The sequence below is a fragment of the Delphinus delphis genome, chromosome 6, assembly GCF_949987515.2.
Source record: "Delphinus delphis chromosome 6, mDelDel1.2, whole genome shotgun sequence".
NCBI classification, from domain to species: Eukaryota; Metazoa; Chordata; class Mammalia; order Artiodactyla; family Delphinidae; genus Delphinus; species Delphinus delphis.
In genome coordinates this window covers 51,269,193-51,295,940 of record NC_082688.1, presented here as the reverse complement: position 1 = coordinate 51,295,940, position 26,748 = coordinate 51,269,193, and the positions used below count along the sequence as shown (strand labels likewise).

Sequence of the window (26,748 nt, the reverse complement as noted above, 5' to 3'; positions counted from 1 at the left end):
GGTGGCGCAGTGGTTAAGGGTCCGCCTGCCGATGCAGGGGACGCGGGTTCGTGCCCCGGCGTGGCTGGGCCCGTGAGCCATGGCCGCGGAGCATGCGCTCCGAAGCCTGTGCTCCGCAGCAGGAGGGGCCACAACAGTGAGAGGCCCGCGTACCGCAAAAAAATACATAAATAAAATAAAATAAATAAAAAATAAAAAAAACTAAAAGTAGAGCTGCCACATGACCCAGCAATCCCACTACTGGCCATATACCCTGAGAAAACCATAATTCAAAATGGAAATTACTTTTTAATGCAGTAAAAGGGTTGTGAGTAAAGCTGAAGAATTCAACCCAAAATTGAAAAAAAGAGACAAAGACCTAGAAAGGAGAAGGGGAAACGGTAAGAAAATCAGAGGATTGCTCCTGAAGGATCAACATTTGAAAACAGGGATTCAATCAAGAGAAAAGAAAGTTATCAAAGATAATTCAAGAAATTTTCCAATAAGTGAAAAACATTAAGTTTCTAGACAGGGAAGGCCAGGCCACTCTGTGTCCAGAAAAATCAATGAAAATAGATCAGTTAGACTACTTGGGACAAATAAAAGATACTAAAAGCTTTCAAAGAGAAGGTGGAAAAGTTCCAGCTTTCATAAAAGGCTGGAATTTTAGGAAGCAAGATTTTCAAAGTTCTGAAGAAAAAGGATTTCCAACCTAGAACTGTATGTTTAGCTAAACTATAGAGAGTATGGCAGTGGGGGCCTGGGGTACAACTTAGACACGCCAAACCTCAAGAAAATATATCTCCCGTGCACCCTTTCTCAGAAGCTGCTGGCTAATGCCCGCCACCGAGATAAGCGATCAAGAGAGACCACAAGGAAAGGACACACCACGGGATCCAGGAAAGAGAAACGAAGGGCATCTCTAGGGTGATGGACACACTTTCATAAAGGATGCCTTCAGGAGGAAAGGATCAAACGGCAACCCTGAGGTTTTTAAACATAAAGAGAGGAAGGTTAGGCTTCAATTTGGGGTGAATCAGTAACAGGTGCATAAAGCTAAAAAAGCAATTCTTAACTCTGGGTAAGAAATAGGTGTATTGGGCTTCCCTGGTGGCGCAGTGGTTGAGAGTCCGCCTGCCGATGCAGCGCACACGGGTTCGTGCCCCGGTCCGGGAAGATCCCACATGCCGCGGAGCGGCTGGGCCCGTGAGCCATGGCCGTGTGTCCGGAGCCTGTGCTCCGCAACGGGAGAGGCCACAACAGTGAGAGGCCCGCATACCGCAAAAAAAAAAAAAAAGAAAAGAAAAAGGTGTATGAGGAAGGAAATGTCATTTAAATTACACATCTCAGCTATGAATGATTTTCACAGTCACTATAATCTAAATGTTATATATTAATCCAATTTACAAAAACTATATTTACATTAGGAGGATTTTAGAAAAGAGTGTATGTGAGAAGTTTTAAGTTTTATAGTCTCATCTTCCACAGTATGAAGATAGGAAATAATATTCAAAGTCTGATTTTAAAAAAAATCAAGAAATGACAGAACAAGCATATTTTTCTCAAAATACTGCCATTTTCACAGTCTAAGCCAGTCAGATATCAGCATTTTCTTATGGCTCAACAACATTAGAAGAAAAAAAAATTTCTAAGTAGTTTCCTTTAAGGGAAAGGAATCAGGGAGAGGAAAGTAGGGCAGAGAGGTACTATTTTCACTTACAGGCCTTATAGAACAATTTGACTTTTTAAAGTATACAAACACATACATACAAAATGTTAACATTTTTCATAGAGCCAATATTCAAGGTTTTTTACACATGAGAATCAATGATGGGCGAATCTGCACTGCCAATACAATAAAATCCATATTTCAAATACCATCTAAGAACACGCTATGGTTTTTTTTTTTTTTTTTTTTTTTTTTTTTGCGGTACGCGGGCCTCTCACTGTTGTGTGGCCTCTCCCGTTGCGGAGCACAGGCTCCGGACGCGCAGGCTCAGTGGCCATGGCTCACGGGCCCAGCCGCTCCGCGGCATGTGGGATCTTCCCGGACCAGGGCACGAACCCGTGTCCCCTGCATCGGCAGGCGGACTCCCAACCACCGCGCCACCAGGGAAACCCCACTCTATGGTTTTTAAGTTACTGGTGCTGGTACTGCCCACCAACTCCCACCTGAGGGTTGGGGACACAGACATCATCTGGCTGACCCATTCATTAGGAGAAGCGCCTCAGACACAATGCCAGGATGGCCAAAGTCCTTGAAGGTTTGGCATTTGTCAGGTTTTCTCATTAAAATTAGAATTCCCAGTACTGGTGTGTTTTCCAGTACCTCATTCTCATGAGAGGTGAAGTTAGGGATTTGTGTGGGTTTGGAGGCAGAACTTGACTAAACGCAACTTGAATAGGAAACTGAGGTGATCTGTAGAACCAATGGCTTCGGGTAACCAGATTTTTAAAACAAACTGAAACTACTTATCCTCTGAGGGACAAATCCAATTTGTTAAAAAAACTAGTTGCATGGTTACTAAGGAGTCACTGCGAAATCCCCATTTCCAGCTCTAACGCATAAGCAGCGGCCCCAGGAGCAGGGAAACTGGCACAAGCCTTTGAGGCTTACTCTCCTAGGTCACAGTGCTAACTGACATCACCATATGCCTGCTTAAATGAAAGTACACCGCTTATTAGAAGCATTAACTCAAATTTTGCCAACTCATAAATAATGAAATTCCACAGATTTTTCTAAGCACCTTTGTGAAAGAACTTGCCCAAACTGAAAAGGGTTTTCTCCAAAAACTTTCAAGCAAAACTGAAGTTCCAGGAAGACATTTAGGCCTATGGCTTTGGATACCCCCTAAAATTACTCCCATTTGAAAAGCATGCACTAGGACATTAGTTATGTGTCCAGAATGAACAGCCTCCCGTTAATTTAATCCTTTCTGGTTTTAGCCAACAGTTCCTTTTATTGAACTGTGGCAAGAAATTTTTCAAAGCCCATTCTGTTAGAAATTAAGGTCCTTGGGTTTAAGAAGCAAGAATTTGGAATTGACTGGCCTAAGAGGTAGACAACAGTATCAATAGTTTACAAGTATTAATGTACTTGTAATTCAAATAAAAGCCTACAGAGAGATGGCATATCCAAAGTTGCTGTTTCAGAACACTGATCAAACTAGTAAGTGGCATACTACCTGAAACAATGGTGCTGACCTAGCTGAAAGTTCAAAAGAAAACCAGCTATAAGCTAAGACAAACAAATCTCTTGGACAAACTGTGACTCCTCTGTGAATTCTTATACACCACTCACTCCTAAAGGTTACTTGAAGGGTCTAATAATAAAAGGCATAGTTCTTGTCTAAAAACAAGAAGAACGACAGAGCAACCTTTCAGCAAATGAAGGCTGGGGAGACAGGAAAGGAAGGGAATGACCGTATTATTTTACCTACATACTGAAACACAGAATCACTATGAAAGCTGAGCATGAAACTTAGTTCCTGGCATCCTGGTAGCCAAAGCATAAAAGGAAATACGGGGCTTCCCTGGTGGCGCAGTGGTTGAGAGTCCGCCTGCCGTTGCAGGGGACACAGGTTCGTGCCCTGGTCCGGGAAGATCCCACATGCCGCCGAGCGGCTGGGCCTGTGAGCCATGGCCGCTGAGCCTGCGCGTCCGGAGCCTGTGCTCCACAACGGGAGAGGCCACAACTGTGAGAGGCCCGCATACGGCAAATAAAAAAAGGAAATACGATGAGGTACACAACTTTCATGACTGAGGAAAAGAAGTCCCACTTTATCAGGGAAATACTGTAAATGTTTTTCTTTTTCTTTTTAAATAAATTTATTTTATTCATTTATTTTGGGCTGCGTTAGGTCTTTGTTGCCGCGCACGGGCTTTCTCTAGCTGGGGCAAGTGGGGGCTACTCTTCATTGCTGTGCATGAGCTTCTCATTGCGGTGGCTTCTCTTGTCGTGGAGCACAGGCTCTAGGCGTGAGGGCTTCAGTAGTTGTGGCAGGCAGGCTCAGTAGTTGTGGCACATGGGCTTAGTTGCTCTGTGGCATGTGGGATCTTCCTGGACCAGGGATCAAACCCATGTCCCCTGCACTGGCAGGTGGATTCTTAACCACTGCACCACCAGGAAGTCCCTGTAAATGTTTTTCTAACAGTGAACTGAAACATACACTTCCTCCTATGAGGGATTCTGAATGGCACAGCAAATACTCATCAGTAGTTTATTCAAAAACAAAGATCTATTAAATGCCTTCTACTTTTCCAGGCTCTGTTTTAGGAGCTTGATATATATCAGCCAACAAACCAGATAAAGGTCCGTGCCCTGGAGAAGCCCATACTCTACTGGAGTAGATGGACAATAATCACAGTAGGTAAATTACATATGTTATTATGTTATCGGGAAAAGAAAAGGAAGTGCTAGGCAAGGGGGATCAAGAGAAAGCAGATTATAATATTGGACAGACAGTTGAGGCACGGAGATGGTGACATGTGAGCAAGGACACAGCATGAGCAAGCATGGAGATAAGAAGAGCACTCCGTGCAAAGACCCTGAGAGGAAGCACACAGGCACGTCTAAGGAATAACAAGGGGCCAGTGCTGCCAAGCACGGGAGCAAGGCAAGCACAGGAGAGGACATTAGAGAGTTAACAAGGGAACAACCAGGTCAAGAAAGCCAAGGGGTTCACTGTAAAAACTTCTCCTCTTATATAAACAGGAAGTCAAGAGAGGGTTTGAGCAGAGAAGTGTCACATCTGACTTTTGTTTTTAAAGGACCACTGGTGAGAAGGGACTGTAAGGGCAGAAGCAGGGAGACCAGTTATGAAGCTACTGCAATAATCCAGGTGTGGGAGGGTTGGGGGAAAGGAGGAAGAGGTGGCAGATTCTGGATATTTTTCTAAGGTAGGGTCAACAGGATTTGCTAATGGATTCGAGGTGGAGTGTGAGAGAAAGGAGAGTGGAGACAGCCACAGTTTGGGGGTTCTGCCATCTATCAAGAGAAGGAAACACCCATTTATGATAAAAACCCTCTAGAAAGTAGGCATAGAGGGAACTTACCTCAACATAATAAAAGCTATATATGGCAAACCCACAGACAACATCATTCTCAGTGGTGAAAAACTGAAACCATTTCCTCTAAGATCAGGAATAAGACAAGGTTGTCCATTCTCACCACTATTATTCAACATAGTTTTGGAAGCTTTAGCCACAGCAATCAGAGAAGAAAAAGAAATAAAAGGAATCCAAATCGGAAAAGAAGAAGTAAAACTGTCACTGTTTGCAGACGACATGATACTATACATAGAGAATCCTAAAGATGCTACCAGAAAACTACTAGAGCTAATCAATGAATTTGGTAAAGTAGCAGGATACAAAATTAATGCACAGAAATCTCCTGCATTCCTATACACTAATGATGAAAATTCTGAAAGTGAAATTAAGGAAACACTCCCATTTACCATTGCAATAAAAAGAATAAAATACCTAGGAATACACCTACCTAAGGAGACAAAAGGCCTGTATGCAGAAAACTATAAGACACTGATGAAAGAAATTATAGATGACACAAACAGATGGAGAGATACACCATGTTCTTGGACTGGAAGAACCAACACTGTGAAAATGACTCTATTACCCAAAGCAATCTACAGATTCAATGCAATCCCTATCAAACTACCAACGGCATTTTTCACAGAACTAGAACAAAAAATTTCACAATTTGTATGGAAACACAAAAGACCCCGAATAGTCAAAGCAATCCTGAGAAAGAAATAGAAAAACAGAGCTGGAGGAATCAGGCTCCCAGACTTCAGACTATACTACAAAGCTACAGTAATCAAGACAGTATGGTACTGGCACAAAAACAGAAATATAGATCAACGGAACAAGACAGAAAGTCCAGAGATAAACCCATGCACACACGGTCACCTTATTTTTGATAAAGGAGGCAAGAATATACAATGGAGAAAAGACAGCCTCTTCAATAAGTGGTGCTGGGAAAACTGGACAGCTACATGTAAAAGAATGAAATCAGAACACTCCCTAACACCATACACAAAAGTAAACTCAAAATGGATTAAAGACCTAAATGTAAGGCCAGACCCTATAAAACTCTTAGAGGAAAACACAGGCAGAACACTCTATGACATAAGTCACAGCAAGATCCTTTTTGACCCACCTCCTAAAGTAATGGAAATAAAAACAAAAATAAACAATGGGGACCTAATGAAACTTCAAAGCTTTTGCACAGCCAAGGAAACCATAAACAAGACAAAAAGACAACCCTCAGAATGGGAGGAAATATTTGCAAACGAAGCAACTGACAAAGGCTTAATGTCCAAAATTTACAAGCAGCTCATGCAGCTCAATATCAGAAAAACAAACAACCCAATCCAAAAATGGGCAGGAGACCTAAATAGACATTTCTCCAAAGAAGATATACAGATGGCCAACAAACACATGAAAGGATGCTCAACATCACTAATCATTAGAGAAGCGCAAATCAAAACTACAATGAGGTATCACCTCACACCAGTCAGAATGGCCATCAACAAAAAATCCACAAACAATAAATGCTGGAGAGGGTATGGAGAAAAGAGAACCCTCTCGCACTGTTGGTGGGAATGTAAATTGATACAGCCACTATGGAGAACAGTATGGAGGTTCCTTAAAAAACTACAAATAGCACTACCATATGACCCAACAATCCCACTACTGGGCATATACCCTGAGAAAACCATAATTCAAAAAGAGTCATGTACCAGAATGTTCATTGAAGCTCTATTTACAATAGCCAGGACATGGAAGCAACGTAAGTGTCCATCGACAGATGAATGGATAAAGAAGATGTGGCACATACATACAATGGAATATTACTCAGCCATAAAAAGAAACAAAATTGAGTTATTTGTAGTGAGGTGGATGGACCTAGAGTCTGTCCTACAGAGTGAAGTAAGTCAGAAAGAGAAAAACAAATACTGTATGCTAACACATATATATGAAATCTAAAAAAAAAAAAAAATGGTTCTGAAGAACTTAGGGGGAGGACAGGAATAAAGACGGAGACGTTGAGAATGGACTTGAGGACATGGGGAGGAGGGTAGGGTAAGCTGGGATGAAGTGAGAGAATGGCATGGGCATATATACACTACCAAATGTAAAACAGACAGCTAGTAGGAAGCAGCCACATAGCACAGGGAAATCAGCTTGGTGCTTTGTGACCACCTACAGGGGTGGGATAGGGAGAGTGGGCGGGAAACGCAAGAGAGAGGAGATATGGGGATATATGTATATGTATAGCTGATTCACTTTGTTATACAGCAGGAACTAACACACCATGATAAAGCAATTATACTCCAATAAAGATGTTAAAAATGATAATAATTTTTTTAAAAGGCTGCTGAGAGACATAAAAGGGATCACAATGTGTGAGAGTTTCCTGTGGGTTTTCTTTTTGTTTTAAATTAATTTATTTTTTTTTGGCTGCATTGGGTCTTCGTTGCTGTACGCGGGCTTTCTCCAGTTGTGGCGAGTGGGGGCCACTCTTTGTTGTGGTGCATAGGCTTCTCACTGCAGTGGCTTCTCTTGTTGCAGAACACAGGCTCTAGGCATGTGGGCTTCGGTAGTTGTGGCTCGCAGGGTCTAGAGCGCAGGCTCAGTAATTGTGGCACATGGGCTTAGTTGCTCCGTGGCATGTGGGATCTTCCTGGACCAGGGCTCGAACCCGTGTCCCCTGCATTGGCAGGCGGATTCTTAACCACGGCACCACCAGGGAAGCCCCTCCTGTGGGTTTTCTTAAACTCTTTACTGTCCCTCAACAATGTAAGCTGAAGACATCATACATCTAATTCCTTAAAAGAAAATAGAAGTTAAAGAAAGTACAACATTCCAAGTACCCAATATTCTGATGGAAATGGTGTGTAAGATCCTTTAGAATTTCATGAATGAGCACTATTTCTCTGTTTTCATTAACAGCTGGGGCAGGCAAGTGCTCAGGAAGAACCTAGATTGCAACATTCAATGTCACCAATCAAGGGTCCACTTGCAGAACAAATCTCAGCATTCTCATAAAAATTACAGAAACTATCCAGACTCTCTTGCCTAAACAGATGGCCCCCAAGTTTATACAAAGGGTGTGAGGGTAAACATGGAGGAATGACCAAGCTCCCCCAACCCCGACAGAGTTCTGAATCTCTCCACCATGTAGATGGTGAATAACCAATCAAGGCATTAAAGTTCTACATCTCTCCGTAAGTATAATTATAATCTGCCATCTTTCTTTAAAGGGTTCTGATTTTGTATTTTTTAAATAAGACAGAAATTTCCCAGTAAGAATATTAGCAAAAGCTCAGAAATTTCACTTGTGAAAGAAAAATACCAGGGAATATTTACTAGGCCCTAATAAATTTTAGTTTTGCCAAAAGGCCCCATCTCTACCCTTCTCTTGACAGTCTGCCTTAATTGACTGCCAAGACCATATTAAATTCAGACAATTAAACAAAAGACAATGACCAATAAGATAGCAGTAACACATGGAAAATCAAGACATAAAAGTCCAGAGAGTAAGAAGAGTCATTTCTTGATTAAAATACAGATCTAGACCCTTGAAAAAACATGAGTGGAAAGTTACCGAATTATGGGTACAGCTCTGCAGCTCATAAAAGATTAATCAGTTCTGTACAAAAATTAGACACTGTTTTCCACATCTAGGCAGATTTCTGAAGCATAACGTTTTCAAAATAAACCCTGAAATACAGATTTAATCAATTCCAAAAGCTGTTTCTGAATCAGCATACAAGCCATTAAACTTCTTTGAATTAAATAGTTTTCCACTATGGTAGATTACGTTGTTGTTTCAATTATTTGCCACCCTCCCCATAAGAGGATTCTACCTCATATACCATGTGACTTATAGAGTCTCCAGATGGAAGTATTAATTATACTTTCCTACTCTTCTGTTAGTAGGCTTAGCCATGTGACTTGCTTCAACAAACTGGATGTGAGTGGAAGTATCATATAAGCAGAAGCAGTAATAGCCATGAATGGATTGGTCATTTCCTTTCTTACCCTTTCTTACCCCCATGAGATTCTGTCCCAGACTGGGTGGCTCATTCAGCCTGGATCTAGAGCAAAGAAGACCCTTGGAGCAGAGCCATAGCTGTCATGGAATGTGAACAAAAAATTAAAATATGTTATTTTAATCCACTGAGCATCATCTAGTCTAAGCTGAGAAATGAAGCCAATGTTTTGTTTCAAAAAATGTTTCAACGCTCAATGGAATAATTAATACCCAGAGCAGCCTAATAAGGGTGGATGAATGTGTAGGTCTTAGTGCCAGTGAATTTTCATGCTAACCATCTGCATAAGAATATAATAAACTGAAAATAACATCTGCCTTTTTCTAATTAAAGTTTTTACTTTTATAAATATGTGCTTTAGGGGGAAGGGGAAAACTTAAGTTACTTGTTTGACTGACTTTTAGAAGACCTTGTTGAGAACAAGAGTAGGTTCAAAGAAGATAAGGTTCAACAGCTCACCCTTCCACTGGCATGTAATTAATTAATCTCTAACTGATGTGGGGATAAAACAAGAAAATAAGGTTACAAATCTAACTGGCATAACAGTCTCCTAGCAAAACAAGGAAATGTAACTGCCTGAGATTTTATGGGATGTAGAAATCATTCTTTTAAAAGTCTAGGTTAGGTTCATTTTCAACTTTTAGTATTAGTCCCTGCCTGGAAATCTTAACTCACCAGGTATAAGATCTGATGATGCAAATAGTCTTTCAAATGATCAATTAGAATAGAACTTCAGTAAAATTATTAGATCTCTCAAATTTTTTCCTAGAAGGTGAAGAAAAACAATGCCCAAAGTTAATACTCCTCTCATAGCTACTCTGATAAAAAAAATATACATGAATTCACTTAAAAACTTAATTTCTGAAGGAAAAATATTCACCACCACCTCTTGCAAATTTGCGATGAGGTCTTGGCAAGCTAGAAGTCCAGAGAAACTCAGAACACTTACTAAGACTAAGCTGACAGGTTGTCATATCCAGAGGCTGTGGTAAGAGTCTGTTTAATTAGGAGGGAACAGTGAAAACAAGGCAGAGTGAGAAGGTGCCCAGGGGAAGGTCAAGAGCAATTCTAAAGAACTCCTCTCAGGCATACACTAAGTCAAGGTTTACAGACAATCCGCAGCTTATCCAAGGGACTAGGAAAGAGATAGTGCTATACTCTGCCTTCAAAAGTCCTAAATCTGGGGGCCCACGGTTCCCTCCTCTGGGGTTAGCAAACCCATAATAGATAATCAGAAAAGCTGTCTGCATTGCTAAGTTCAAATCAAGTTAGGAAAAATAGTTGATACAAAGCTACACCCAGAAGGTGTACATCAGCCTGCATTTGGGAAATTATTCCATAATCGCAAAATAGTACAAGGTAACAACAGCTCCTTCTGCAAGACTAGTTTGTGGTAGAGAAGGCTCCACAAGAAATTAGGGCCAAGCTGCTGGGGTATCCTGTTTGGAGGCAGACCATGACAGTCTGATTTGGTTGGGCGGGAAGAAAGAATTTCCTGGGGACTCTTTTCCCTGCTCCAAATAGTGGTTTGAAAAGATGGAGGAAGCAGATGTTCAGCAGAACATGTGGTAGGATGGCAACCGTTTTCTTCCCACATACAATGCCCTTTTTAGAAAAATCCACCCATCCTTAGCCTTGGCTGCTCTGTGGCTTTTTTTGTTTTGTTTTGTTTTTTTGCGGTACGCGGGCCTCTCACTGTTGTGGCCTCTCCCGTCGCGGAGCACAGGCTCCAGACACGCAGGCTCAGCGGCCATGGCTCACGGGCCCAGCCGGCATGTGGGATCTTCCCGGACCGGGGCACGAACCCGCGTCCCCTGCATCGGCAGGCGGACTCTCAACCACTGTACCACCAGGGAAGCCCTGTGTTTTCTATTTGATCCCAGACTCTCTGACCACAGCTGACTGGAACAACACAATGGTTCCCATTCTAAGAGGGAAAAAGGAGGCATAGGCTAAGCTGATCAGCAGGGAATGAGAGAGGGCTAGAAAGAGTTAATAACCACATGGTACAAAAAACTTAGGCTTGAAATGGGAGGTCATGATAAGCAAGGACTGTGCTTCCATTTTCTACCACGTGTGAGCTGAAACAGAGAAAGGTGGTCTGTAGAGAAACATCAAAGAATGGTGCAAATGCTAGAGACAAGATACCATGAGTGTCCAAAAGAAACCATAACTTCCAGCCCTAACTCCCCAGTTCCCAGGAAGACTGGCTGGGCTACCATGCCCTTGGGTTTCCACTGGATTCCTTCCTTCCAACAAATCCTTATTGGGTTGGTTGTTGTTCATTTGTTTATTTGTTTTGGTCAAATTTCTTATTGTTGATGTTAGTTTAAGCCAGTTGAAATGAGCTTCTCTTTTATGCAGCCAATAAGCCTTATTAGTTTGTTTTAATTTGGGGCTTATTTATTTTTAAATGCTTGATCTTAATAAACTTTTTAAATTAAAGAAAAACACACATACAGTAAAGTACATAAATCTTAAATATCATGATGAATCTTTTTTTTTTTTTTTTTTTACAAATGAACATATCCAAGTCATCAGCACCTAGATCAAAGATAGAGAACACCATCAAGGCCCCAGAAGTGCCCCCAAGCCCCTTCCTAGTAAATACATCCCTGTGCCACTTCTGCCCTATTCTGACTTCTGTCGCCATCAAGTATTTTTACCTCTTTTTGAGTTTCATATAAATGAAATCATACTATATATACACTTATTTCTGAATTCTTTTACTCAATATAATGAGATTCATCATGTTGTGTGTACCAGTAGTTTGTTTTTACTGCTGTGTAGTATTTCATTGCAGAATCATACCACACTTCATTTACTCAATCATAGATATTTGGATTGTTTCTATTATGTTTCTATTATTCCATTATAGAAACAGAAATGCTTGTAAATGTTTCTGGTGCGCATATGCACTCACTCCTGTTGGGTATACATATCTAGGAGTATAATTACTGAATCATAGGATGTAAGTTTGTTAAGTTTTATGGGTAAGTACAAATAGCTTTCCAAAGTAGTTAAACCAATTTACATATCTATCAGCAGTGTATGAGAGTTTGAGCTTTTCTATATCTCCATTTGGTTATCAGGATTTTTTTTTTAATATTAGCCATTTGGGTGGGTATGTATTGGTATTTTATAATAGTTTTAATTTGCATTTTCCTGATGACTGATGATACTGAATGCCCTTTTGCTCATTTTAAAAATTATTTTTTGTTTTTCTTACTGATTTGTAGCTGTTCTTTACATATTCTGGACAAGTTTCTTGTTGGATATATGTTATGACAAATATCTTCTACTTTGTGACTTGCCTTTCTTTGCACTCTTAATTTGTACTGCTGAACGGAAGTTCTTTATTTTAGTGAACATGAGAACAGACAAAATAGTACATGTTGCTGTGAGAAACAGATCCAACTCTCAGGGTCTACAAATACACTGATTTAAGGAAAGTTGACTAGTTAACTGAATGGGACCCAGCCTTTGCATAGGCCCTGTACTATAAATACAGTGTTACTATCCTCACTTCCCCCAAAACTTCAGCTACAAGGAATCACCAACTCACCGGGTAGTATGCCCACAGTTTATCAAGGGTACTTACGTATCATACCCTGGAAACATTGTTATAAATGGTGAATGGTTTGCACCACCAGCCCTTAAAAGTCCCACAGCATGCTTCCAGCATAGCTCAGCACAATCAACGATCCAGAGTATTCCCCAGAAGAGATGTTCAGAGCACAAACCTATGGTACCAAGAACATTTTTCTCCCCATCCCAGTACCCCCTGAGAAAAATATCCCAACCTCAACAGCCCCCCAAAGTTACCAGGAATCCTATTATCCTCAACAGCCTGTGAAAGTTTCCTTGGCCTGGGGCAGCAGAAGGTGCAACAGGCTTCTCCAACGATCAGATTTCAAGGAAGCTTGGGTAGGGCTCACACGTCTATTACCTCATTGATCCTCACAGCTCCTCTGTGTGGCACCTCTCATTATCCCCATGTTACAAGCAGAGAGAGGTTATTCTGCTCAGCCAGAACTGTGGAAGAGCATGCAGAGAAGGGAGAAGAGCGGTGGCGCTACATGCAGTTGGGGTTTCCTACTGGACCCGGGTCCCTGAGTCTGCCTCTGCCTTCTTACTTGCTCCCAGGGTTCTTCTTTGATCTACTGTGTGCCACCTGGGATCACGGCGCTTCCTCTGCTTCTCCGGCCATAAGCAAACAAGATAGATCTTTTGAGATTTTTGGTGCCAGGGAGATTTACAGTCAGGAAATACTATATTCTAAATGTTCCTTCCTTTATCTTACCTCTCTTCTCCCTCTTCTCTCTCCCTCCCTCCCCCCCACACCAAGACACACGTAAACACCATGGCATGATTATATTACTCTTCCTTTTCAGACACACAGAGGCAAAAAAAACAAACAAGCAAAAGCAAAAAACATGCCTGGCAGGAAGCAGTAGACTTGAGACCCTACAGCCCAAGCTCCTAACCACTGCCCTTACTGAATCAAGTCCCTTCAATGTAACCCATCCAAAAATAAAGGTTAGGAAATGGGGAAGAGATGGGAAAGGAAAAACTGCCCTGGGTCATTGAGGGTCAAGTAGAGAAAAGGAGATGCTTAGAATGATACAGTTTCCATGAATTCAGCACTCACAACCCTACCTGGGACCTAGGCTAAAATACATACATTGACATGTGACGAACAGCTTGAAGTCAGGACTCAAATGAGGTCAACTGATAAGCAGGTGATTTGGTCAACTTGGATGTGATGCCAGAGGTTTACACCACCTTCTCTTTGAAAGAGAAAGTTCCCAAGAAAATGATTAATAAACTATAAACTTCAAACCCTTAGGCAGTATTTCCTCCTTTTACTGGCAAAGGTGAAAAGTGCAGGAAAGTGACAGTTTTTTCCCATTGTACTAAAGGTACTTTACTGAATCTTTCTGGGCTGGCTAAGAGTCCTCAAGGACTTCTTACTCATTCTTGACTTCGACAGGTGAACCACTGGCACACCACTCCCAACAAAAGGCAGAAATGAGTCCAAATATAGCAGCCCTCTATTTTTGAGTGAGAGATACTTTGGTTCTCTAGAAGATGTGAAAAAGCTATGTGAGCACAAGGGATTTCACCAAAGAAAAACCAAGTCCTTCCAGTTAGCTTTTCCTGGTTTCCAAAGAGTAGCCTTTTGTTTCCTGAAGTTGGTTATAATAAACAAATGAAAGAAACAGTTCTCTTTCTCTATTAGCCTAAAACTGATTAAAACTCTCCTGGAAAAAAAAAGAGTCTACTGAATGTGGGGAGGATAACTTATAGTACTCTCAGGCCTCTAAGTTCATACATACAGAAGAAGGTGTGTGTGAAGAAGAGTGCTAAGAATCAACACCTGACTCACATATACACCTGGCAGCTGGGGTCAAATCTTGTTAGCACAAATCTCTTTACAACCAAAATGTTTAAACTTCAACTGATGGAAGCATGAACTTCCTGATCGCCTGCAGGATAGGTTACCATTCAGTGGGCACCTAAACCACTATAAAAACTGATGAACTGATAACCCTCATGCAGACCTGGCAGCCTTAGTATGCCACTGATGAAAGTATACACATTCAATCAACAAATACTGCTGAATGCCTACAAAGTGTAACTTAGTCACTCCCCTCCTACTTGGCCACTCCACAAAAAGCCCCTTGTGTTCCTCAAGGCAGTGTCTCCACACTGTGTCCCCCTCCCACATGGCTGTCATTCTCAACATGATGAACGATTCTCAGACCCCAGTCGACAGCTGCAACTTTCTCCTTTCCAACCTCCCCCAAATAAAAACATATCAGAACACAAGTAAGTTCATATGACTTTCATTAGAGAACTAGCCTTGAATTCTCTCAACATTAAAAAAAAATTAAATATACACAAACTTTCATCACAGTGAACTATTTGAGTTGCTTCTCCCAATTGTGACTGAAACCCGGCCAGGGCTGAGAAATTCTGAGTTGTTGTAAGTAAACCTCAATCATTTCTCTCCCAGCCTTCTCTCCATGATAAGGATTCAGCCAACTCTCCTCCCACTCCTGAGTCATAATTCTAAAGGAGAGCAAAGGGTGACGTCTCCGAAAGACAGAGAAGTCTTATTCTGCCCTCAAGGTCAGAAGCCTGGATTCTCCAAATACCCTTCAGGTTATGCCTCACAGGATTTAATCTTGCCGCCAAGAAACCAAACAGTAGCCACAAATACCTTAGAAGTATTTAAGACCAATAGTGTCTAAATAGTGTCTATCCCTTGGTCAGTAATACCCTTAGAAATATTTAAGGGAAGACAGAACATACTCACTGAGGAAGTACAGAGCCAGGTTGCATTCTTAAAGAAGCATACAATCCTTAAGAAGAAACAATTGAGAAGATAAAACAGGTGCCCTAAAGAGAAGCAGAAGGATGAATTTCAAAAGGCCAACAGAAAATAAATCAAAATAAACTCAAGCCCACCAAATCATATGTTAAGTTTCATCAAAACTACTTATTTCATTTTCTAGGAAATGGCAAAAACTTTCAGCATGGACACTGAAGCTTCACAATACCCAGCTTATCCCTGTGTGGACAACCTCTGTTTTTCCTTTAAAAAATTATGTACCAAGGGACTTCTCTGGTGGTCCAGTGGTAAGGAATCCACCTCACAATGCAGGGGACGTGGGTTCAATCCCTGGTCAGGGAACTAAGATCCCACATGCAGCAGGGCAACTAAGCCTGCATGCCACAACTACTGAGCTCGCGCACCTCAACTAGAGCCCACGTACCGCAAACTACAGAGCCCATACACCCTGGAGCCCACCCTACAACTAGAGAAGAGAAAACCCGCATGCCACTACAGAGAAGCCCATGCGCTTCAGTGAAAGATCCCGCATGCCTCAACCAAGATCCCACGTGCTGCAACTAAGACCCGACGCAGCCAAAAATAAATTAAATAAATATATATATATATATATAAAAAATAAATCTTAAAAAAAAATTATGCACCAAGAACTCAACTCTTCTTTTACATTTTCATGTGGAAATCTAATTCCTGGCCAACTACAGAGCATGACCCAGGCAAATTCCCCTATAAAAATTTCACAGTGAATAGCAAAAATCAATAGATTGATTTAACAAATTAGAAAAGCTGAAAGAGTAAGACAGCATGAGCAAAATTTCAGTCTTTAAATATACTGAATACTTTAATTCTCAGAACCAGTAGAGTTTATTCACGAATTTCCACTCTTTAAACTTTTATTAGTAGTAAATCTCTTGAGATGCGTCTCCTACCAATTAAAAGAAAAAAAACTCACAAGAAATGAATTATACAGCATGGAAAAACAGAAAAGCCAGACTAGTTAAGAAACTGATATAAAGTCTCAATGAATTCTTTCACTGGCCTACCTTTCCTATCTCACTGTGCCATAAAACAAAAAGAATACGAGCTCTCTTTGAGGTGCTCATCTTCATTAGTCATCTGGGGAATTCAACAACACACATTTACTCGAATGGCTAAAATAAGACAACAGACACTAACAAGCATTGACAAGAATGTAGAGCAACTAGAACTCACATACCACTGTTGGCAACATAAATTAATAAAACCATTCTGGCAGTCCCTACTACAGGTGAACTGTGTGGCCCAGCAATTCCACTCCTAGATACTTATCCAACAGAAATGTATACATAGGTTCATGAGAAAACATGCACAAAATTGTTTATAACAACACTGTTCATTATTGGTCCAAAACTGGAAACAACCCAATGTACATCTCCAGTAGGATGGACAAACAGTAGTACATTCACACAATGGAATACAATAAGCAATGAAAATGAACAACCCATAGCCACATAAGACAACAATAGATCAATCTTACAAATAGGACATGGAGTGAGAGAAGCCAGACACAAGAAAGGACACACTCTGTGATTCTATAAAGTTCAAAAATCTGACGAAAGTAATCAATGATATTAGAAGCATATCCTTTGGGCTACAGTAGTGACTGGAATGGGGTATAATACAAAGATGATCAGCTTGGGTCTATGGTTCTATTTGGGGAAGGGAGATGAGCGAGTATTTCATAGAAAAGTGAGTCATAACATCACATAATAGGGACAATTCCAGCCCCTAAAAAGGGCTACTCTTAAACACGTATTTTTTAGAGGAAAGAGCAGTTCTGTTAAGAATAATACAAAAGAGAGGGAGAAGGGAAGAGGAAGGGAGAGGAAGGAAAGGAGGAAGGATGAATAAATTCAGGCTTGATTTCTACCTATTTCTACCTAATTATTTTTTCATATTTTCCCCAAGGTCAAAGGGTGAACAAGTCGGAATTACCAACAGAAATCTGAACAAATGTAGCCAAAAATGTAATGCAAATATCAACAAATTTACATTCTTGCCTCTAATCAAGCCGAAAATTAGATAAAATAAATATCAAAAGGAGTTTTAACTGCAATATGCAATAAATGTAAACCAACAAGAATAGAGGTTCTTCTTGTGTGCTTCTCAGGGGATTAGATAATTATAAAAATGTATTAGTATGTCTCCTGAGACTTAAACTATGCCCCATTGGTCAATTCCATTAACTAAATGAATTTTTTTTTTTTTTTGGGCTGTGCCGAGTGGCTTGCAGGATCTTAGTTCCCTGACCAGGGATTGAACCCGGGCCCCAGCAGTGAAAGCGCCAAGTCCTACCACTGGACCACCAGGGAGCTCCCTAAATGAATTTTTTAAAAAAGGAAAAAAACCACCCTAAAACAGAGCTACAGGGTTCCTGAAATATATAACTCTCTCCAATTAACTGATTGCTTCTGTAACAAAAGAAACATAAGGATACTTATTTCTGACAGGTTTTCCTGGTGTATACATCCATACACAAATATCCAGCTCAACAGTATATCTGTTTTAAGCTTCTTCATCAGTGAGAATATCATTTGCTTCCAGCATTCATACTTCAAATGCAAAACTGAAGAAAGGAAAAGGCAAACGAGTACCTGAGTTTAGAAGCCAAAGAGAGAAAATAAAAACTGAGGGATTATGTCACCTGCTCTGCTCACGCAGAGTACATGCTCAAGGCAATTCACACGCCTAGTGGCTGCAGTGTTTTAGTAAGAGCCTCATTGTCAGATGTCCCCCACTGAAGACAGTTCTGTTATTCTCCTTCACTGCCCCTCCCAAAGACACACACACACACAAACACTCCAACAAACGTGAGCGTTCCACCTGCCATGGCCTTGTCAAGTGTGGAACACGTTATTTAAAATTATAAAGGTAGGGACTTCCCTGGTAGCGCAGTGGATAAGAATCCACCTGCCAATGCAGGGGACATGGGTTCAAGCCCTGGTCCTGGAAGATCCCACATGCCGTGGAGCAATGAAGCCCGTGCACCACAACTACTGAACCTGCACTCTGGAGCCCATGAGCCACAACTAATGAGCCCGGGGGCTGCAACTACTGTAGCCTGTGTGCCTGGAGCCCGTGCTCCACAACAAGAGAAGCTACTGCAATGAGAAGACTGCACACTGCAACGAAGAGTAGCCCCCACTCGCCGCAACTAGAGAAAGCTGGCGCACAGCAACGAAGAACCAATGCAGCCAAATAAATAATTAATTTTAAAACAATTATAAAGGTAACTGAAAAGAGAACTAAAATTAATAAAATAAAAATAATATGATATCTAATAAATATTGGGAGGCAAAGGGGAGAGGAAGAAAAGAGAGGTGGGAGGTAATACAAATTCCAGTTCTTCCTTAGCAGGGAGTTAAGAGCTATTGTCAAATTTGTGAAACAAGTGTAGACTGTGGCAGGTTTAAAAAGAAGGTTGCACATGCTTTGACACTCTTCCCACCAAGTGGCCAGTCTATGTCCTCTCCCCTTGAGTCTGAGCAGGCTTTGTGACTGATCCAATCAACAGAGCTTGCTGAAAAGGAAGTTATGTAACTTCTGAGGCTGGGTCATAAAAGGGCAAGAAGCTTCCAACTCCTTCACTTGAGGCACTCATAGCTCAAGTTAATTGTGTGTGTCCTCTTGGAGGGTGTTTTGGGATGAGATTAGCATTTTAATTGGTAAAGTCTGGGTAAAGCAGATTGCTCTCCATAACATGTGGTCCGCATCCAATCAGCTGAAGGCCTGAATAGGGCAAAAAGATTGGCCTCCCGGAGCAAGAGGGAATTCTCCAGCAGACTGCCTTTAGTCTTCATCTGTAACACCAGCTCTCCTGGGTGTCCAGTCCACTGGCCCACGCTGCAGGCTTTGAAATCACCGACTTCCACAAATGTGTGAGCCAATTCCTTATGATAAATCTTTCTATAAACATATATACATTCTACTCTTCTGTTTCTCTACAGACCCTGATTAATACCTGGAGGAAGGTGATGGCCATGTAAGCAGTGCAACTACCTTGGGCCAACATGCTGAAGCTGCCATGTGTAGGCACTCTAGTCAACAGTTAATGCTGAGCCCAGTCTGTCAGCCAACCCTGCCAAGGCGCATGGCACGGAAGCAAAGCCTTCCTGGACCCTCCAGACCAGCCCATTCACCAGGTGTGTGCAATAGAGAGACCTCAGTCAACACCACAAGGAGGAGAAGCGGCCAAGCCCTGCCTGAATCCTTGACCCACAGGACACATAATACCATGAAACAGTTGTTCAAGCCACTAAATTTTAAGTTAATTTGTTCAATGATAACAACCAAAAGTACTAAAAACAGACATAGTTGAGCTAGGATCAGAAAAGAGTAATGGGTTTTAGCTTTCATTTTAAACCCTTCTTTGTTATTTTCATTATTCTTACTATGTACAAATATTACTATAGAAATTTAAACAATTATAAATTAAAGAAACAACAGCAAATATGTTTAGCACTTACTGTGTACCAGGCAATCCTCAACGTGCTATGTGTTTTAACTCATTTAATCCTCATAATAACCCTGTCAGGGGAGTGCTTTTTATTATCCCCTTTTTATAGATGGTAAGTTGAGACACAGAGAGGTTCAGTAACTATATGAAAGGTCACACAGCAAGCAGCAGCACCTAGATTCAAACAGGCCAGTCTGGATTCAGAGCTACAACATTTCCACAGAGATCACCAGGCTGGTTCATAATCACGAACCACTGGATGAAGGGCACAATCTCAAATTGCCATTCAGCTGGGTCTCTAAGCATGTGACTGACAATGCTATCATGTGTCAAGCACTGCTGGACTTCCTTGCTCCTTCAACAGCCATGGCCTAAACTGCAATGTCTTTTACTCTAACCCCCATCTGAACACATTCTTCAAGGCCCAATCTCCCTAAACATCAACCAGATCTCTCTACTTGGTGATAATTTCCCCTACATTTCCAATGAGCCATTTATATCAGATATTTCCATCCTTCTGCTCCTATTCAATTCTGTATCCTTACATCTCCCCATCTGCTATGAACCATATGAGGGTCTTAGTCTCTGAATTCCCCCCACCAGGGCCTTGCATAAAATACAAATGTAATTATTATTTATTAAAGTTCATTGATATTGGTTTATTCTAAATGAAAGTTGGTGGAGCAGCCTTCACCTTAGAGGAATTTTCACTGAATTTTATTTGAGAGGAAAGAGGGAGGAGAGGAGTTAAGCACAATTCTACTCCTGACTACATCCCCTATACAAATGTGTACTGTGTATCAAGCCATGTAGTAGAATGTTCACAGTCACACTAGTCCCCACAGACAAAATTCGGAAACTACTCAGATGCCCATCAACTCTAGAATGGATAAACTGTGGCACAGCCACACAATGAAACATTGGACAGCAATGATAATGGCCGAAATACAGCCACATGCAACAACACGGCTAAATATCACAAACATAATTTTGACTAAAGGAAGCCAGATACCAAACCAAAACGAAAACAAAACCCCCCACGAAAACATACTGTATGATCCCATGCGTATACAGAGCATGAAGACAGGCAAAACTAACCGATAGCTGGGACAGTGGTCACCTCTGGGGAGACAGTGTGACTGGAGAAAGGCAAGGCAGTGCTCTGTTTCCTGATCTCAGTGCTGGTTATAAGTTTATGCTCACTTTGTGAAAATTCATCAAATTGTACCCTTAAGATTTATATGTATGTTATAGTTCAACTTTAAAATTACTTTTTTAAAAAAGATGCATAAGCCAAGCCACCCATGCAACAGGCATAAAATATCCTGTAACATTTGAAACCAACTTGACTTCACCTGATCGGAGGGCAGAAGAGAAGCACGGTGGTTGTTGTGTAATTTGGATAGCTTCAGCTCTGCTCACTAAAACGTGATTTTCAGGGCTTTCCTGGTGGCGCAGTGGTTGAGAGTTCGCCTGCTGATGCAGGGGACACGGGTTCGTGCCCCGGTCTGGGAAGATCCCACATGCCGCAGAGCGGCTGGGCCCGTGAGCCATGGCCGCTGAGCCTGAGCGTCTGGAGCCTGTGCTCCGCGACGGGAGAGGCCACAACAGTGAGAGGCCCGCGTACCGCAAAAAAAAAAAAAAAAAAAAACGTTATCTTCAGAGCGTGCACAAATAGTCCAACAAAATGCTTAAGGGTCCGAAATTTTTGAGATTCCCCTTTGCTGCTTCTGAATCTGCTCACCCTTCTCCATTTTAACAGACCTCAGCTCCCACAAGTACTCCCCTTTCAGCCTTTCTCCAACTCCTTTCCCCAGTTTCTTGAATTTCCTCCAACTAGACCCTTTCCCATCCTCCTCCTCCACCTCAGACCAAGGGTTAATACATGAGCACAGTAGCTCATAGGGCTATTTGAGAGCAGGTGCTGATACTCATGAAATGAACCCAAGTCTTGAATGTATCCATTCTAGTGGCCATTTATATGTGGTTTCTTTCTTTGGGGACAGTGGATACTTTAAAACAAAACTAACACCTCCCCCCAAAACACATACACAAAATAGAACTCGCATTTGCTGAGGCAGAACCTCAACTGGAATTATTTGTGGACCTGGCAAATCTAAAGTGTGAAAGTGCCCCAAAGCACTGGCGTGCCCTACCTACAGGGATAAAATGCATTCCTAACTTGTGTATTTTTTATTATTAACTTATTTATTCATTTATTTATTTTTTGGTTGCGTTGGATCTTCGTCGCTGCGTGTGGGCTTTCTCTAGTTGCGGCGAGCGGGGGCTTCTCATCGCTGTGGCTTCTCTTGTTGCAGAGCACGGACTCTAGGCGTGCAGGTTTCAGTAGTTGCAGCATGTGGGGATCAGTAGCTGTCGCTCGCAGGCTCTAGAGCGCAGGCTCAGTAGTTGTGGCACACGGGCTTAGCTGCTCTGCGGCATGTGGGATCCTCCTGGACCAGGCATCGAACCCGTGACCCGTGCATTGGCAGACGGTTTCTTAACCACTGCGCCACCAAGGAAGTCCCTAACTTATGTATTTTTAAAGGAGGCAATTATTCCTCTACTGGCAGCTTCTCCTCCATCCTTAGACACTGTAATCTCACCAGAGGACAGCCCATTCTTAATATTTCTTCCATTGCTCAGCAGCAGCACCTTTCCCCAAATCTACTAACTGAAAAAGGGCCGAAGTTAATAATCTCAGTTTTCTCATTCAATTTCTATCTTGGGAAAGCTTCACTTTATAATGAGGGAGTGAGAGGCTGGGGGAAGGAGAAATGGGGAATAACTGCTTAATGGGCACTAGGTTACTTTTGGGGGTGATGAAAATGTTCTGGAATTAGACAGTAGGGACGACTGCACAACTGTGAATATACTGAAAAAAAAAACACCGAATTATACTCTTTAAGTGGGTAAATTTATGGAACGTTTATCATATCTCAACTTTTAAAATAAATAACATGTGGAAGTGCCCAACTTTTTTGTAGAGAAAGTTGGATGAAAGAAGCAACTAGCAGATGGACAGCTAAGTACCACCTAAAAAGCAAGGTGAATACACTCATGAATTAAAAACGAGGAAACTGGCCCTGATTTCCATCCAGCTCAGAGGTGGATGGGATGAAGCTGGGGCAAGAAAGTGCACAACCATAGATCTGGATGATTAACCTTCCTTGTTAGTCTCAGGGCTCCCGTCTTGATATAGCGTTTCATTAATTCGACGAACCTCCGTAGAGACGATGTGCAGAGAGCGGGCGCTGGGGGACGCCATAGATTGTTTTTAACGCTAACTTGCCAAAGCCCTCGTCAAGTCACCCCCGCGCAGCACAAGTTCTTGCTGACTTGCAGGACCCGCCGCGAAGAGTTGCCTCCGAAAGTTCCCCGCGGACCCAGGTGGAGAAGAACGGTCAAGGGGAGGAGACTGCCGTGGGCATGGAAGGGGCTTGGAAGAGGGGGAGCGTTGAGGGAACAAGTCTGCTTAAGGGCGCTCGCACCCTGCCTCGATACGACCACCAGAAGCTCACGCTGTCCCGGCCGGGTTCGACTGGCCCCGGAGGCCCAGAGCTCCCGAACTCCTCCCCCACCGCCCGGCCCCTTCAACCCTGGCCGGAGCCATCTCGGAGTCCGCTGAGGGCGACCGGAGGCCACCTGCCGCTCCGCGACCGAGGAAGAAAGGGGTCGACCGCCACTCCCTCCTGCGGAGCGGAGCCGAAAACTTCCAGGGGAGACGCCTCGGAGAGCTCTCTCAGCCTACCCGGGCTAATAAAGGACCCGGGGACACCCAAGGGCCGTGCGTCCCGGCCTGAGAGACGCCCGCACCCACCCGCCTCTCAGCCCGGCCCGGACTTTCCCGCTGCCCCAAAGCCGCGCGCGCCGCGCTCCCATTCCAAACCCTCGAGCCCCGCCGCCGCAATGCGCCGAAGACGGCGGACCGCGGGGCCGCAGCAACCTCTCGGACCCCGTCCCTAGGCCCGTCCTGAGGCCGCCAGGGTAACCGGGCGAGCGGGAGCCTGCGGGGGCTGCCCTCCGCCACCGGCGCGCGCCAAGCTGGCCTGGCTGAGCGCGGAGACCGGCCCGGGGCAGGGGTCGGAGACCCGAGCCCCCGCGCTGACCCGCAAGAGAAAGGGAGCGCAGCGCAGCCCTCAGCTCCACTCACCTCCAGTAGCTCCTCTCAACCTGCGGCACCCGGTCAGCCTCTCTTTTCCTCACCCGCGGCTCCCGGACCTCGGAGGAGGGGGCGGGGCGGGGCGGGGCGGCGGAGGGCGGAGCCTGCCCAGCTCGCAAGCGCCAGAATTAAACCCCGAAACGTTCTGGAACCACCTGGGCCCCGCTGCTACCGCAAAAGCGAGGTAGTCGGAGACCCACAAGCCTCCGACTCCGGGTGGGAAACGACTGTGGCTGCGTCCCGGAGAGCGACGGAGGCACAGCTCAGGCCTGCGAAACCCCAGTCGGCTCCCGAGACCTCAAGGAACCCCGACTCTCGGCGGCACTCTCTTTGTACCCCGGAGCCGGCCGGCGGGCAGACTCCAGTGCGCCTGCGCGCCGCTCCAATTCCACCAGGCCCACGAGGCACCTTCGCGCACCTCCGCCGCCTCGCCCAGGCCCACTGGCTTCGGCACCGCGAGAAGCAAGCAGAGCAGCTCCCTCCGCTCCGGCACGCTCCTGCTGCCTACGCGTGTTTACTTTCCTTCCCCGAGGGAGGGAAAAAAAAAAATCCATCCCCAGTGAGACTTGCGTCAGATCGATTCTATCATCTCTGGCCCAGAGGAGTACCTGGACGCGGGAGGCTGGCACGGTTAACACCCCCGCCTAGCACCATTTACTGCCCCATCCCTCCACTAAGAAATTGCTCAGTGGGTGTCGGTTTGTTTCCAGGCCCCTGGTGAGAGCGGGACTCTGGAGCATTCAGGGATCTGGTTTCCTGCATGTGCCTGAGCGGGACAGTCTGTGGACCGGCCTTGTGTCCTCCGTGCGCTCGCGCCGGCTCGGATGCAGGACGGAGTCCTCGGTGAAAAGGAGAGAATGCGTGTCCAGAAGGGTGCAGGTGTTCGGGGGACCCCAAAGAAGACGCAGTGCCTGCCTGGGGAGCATAGAACCGAGCTAGGAAGTCAGACACTCGATTCAGAGCAATCTAAGTGGGTGCAAGTGAGGCTGTGACCTGAGGCTTCTTTCAAATTGAAGATGGTTTGAATAAAAAGGACGGGAGGACCGACAAATATGACCAAGACAAGAAACACTAATGCCAGCTCTCCAATCACTGATTTTCTCAAGCGCGGGGAGCGAGGAGGGGGTCACCTGAGCTCTCCAGCAGAGCACACACCCAGAGGGGCTTTAGGCAGTCACAGTGTTTTTGCAAGTAGGTTACAGTGAAGAGTCACCAAACCTCACAAGATGCTAACCTCTGGGGAGAAGAGGCTGTGAAATCCCTACATGTTCGCAGCAAAGCACACCTGCAAAATCCTGAAACTGATGGCCCCTGTCTGTGAAGAAGACAAGCAAAGGGCAGCTCACAGATAGACAGGGGCAGGAAATCTCACTTTTAGCCTCATTCCTTTGCCAGCTCACCGGGTGACAGTAAACAAAGTCTTTCCTCCTTCTTGGCCTCAGTTTCTTCATCTGTAGAACAGGCTATATGGATTCAATGGATCTTCTTTAAAATCCCTCGTCCCACAAATGTCTATGATTCTATGAAAAGAATACTTATTCCCAAGGGGGCTCCTGCATACACAAAGTGCCCTCCATCCTTTTTTTCTCCTTCCTTACATTTAGTCAGTACACATTTATTTTGTAGGTCCTCAAAAGAAGACAAACCTAATCAAAAGTGTGGCAGATTCTGAATTTTTAGTGGATTTATATTTGAAATTTTACTTCATTTTTAGTCATTTTCCCACTGAGATACAATTCACATAGCATAAATTTACTCTTAAAGTGTATAATCTAGTGATTTTGAATATATTTTCAGTTATGCAACCATCACCACTATCTAATTCCAGAACACTTTCATATCATTACGATAAGAAACCCCATACTCATTAACAGTCACTCCCCAGCCCCGCCACCACCACCACCACCCCCCCCCCCCCGCCGTAGCCCCAGACAACCACTAATCTACTTTCTGTCTCTATGAATTTGCCTATTCTGGACATTTCATATAAATAGAAATATGTAACATATAGCTTTTGGGTTTGGCTTCTTAAACTTAACATTTATATGCAGGATTCATCCATGTTGTAGTGTGTATCAGTACTTCATTCCTTTTTATAGCTGAATAATATTCTACTGTATGGATAAGACCACATTTCGTTTATCCATTCATACATTGATGGGCATTTTGGATTGTTTCCACTTCTTGGCTCTTAAGAATAATGCTGCTAAGACATTCATGTACAAGTGTTTGTGTAAACACATCTGTTCATTTCTCTTGGGTGTATGTCTAGGAGTAGAACTTCTTGGCTATACAGTAACTCTATAATTACTTTTTTGAGGAACTCATATACTTTTCCAAAGTGGCTGTAATATTTTACATTCCCATTATGAGGGTTCTAATTTCTCCATATCCTTGCTGACTGTTGTTATTGTCATCTCATATATAGATAGTAAGTGGTAGCCCATGGTTTTAATTTGCATTTCCCTAATGGCTAATAATGTTCAGCATCTTTTCATATCCTTACCAGCCATTTGTATATCTTCTTTGCAGAAATGTCTATTCAAATAATTTGCCCATTTTAAAATTGGGTTATGTGTCTTTTTATTGTTGGTCTTTATAAGAGACCTTTACTTATATCTGATAAGTGATACTAGTCCTTTATGTGGTATATATTTGTAAATATTTTCTCCCATTATGT

The 26,748-nt window shown here is 43.2% G+C and overlaps 1 protein-coding gene across 1 annotated transcript in view; it reads right to left on the bottom strand.

The window, feature by feature from the left end:
* Nucleotides 1-24,440, bottom strand: part of KANK1 (KN motif and ankyrin repeat domains 1) — a 192,599-nt gene extending 168,159 nt beyond the window's left edge. Inside the window, exon 1 of the mRNA XM_060014667.1 lies at nt 24,060-24,440. The gene's annotated coding sequence lies outside the window, so the exon portion shown is untranslated. The remainder of the gene's footprint in view (nt 1-24,059) is intronic.
* Between the last annotated feature and the right edge of the window lie 2,308 nt (nt 24,441-26,748).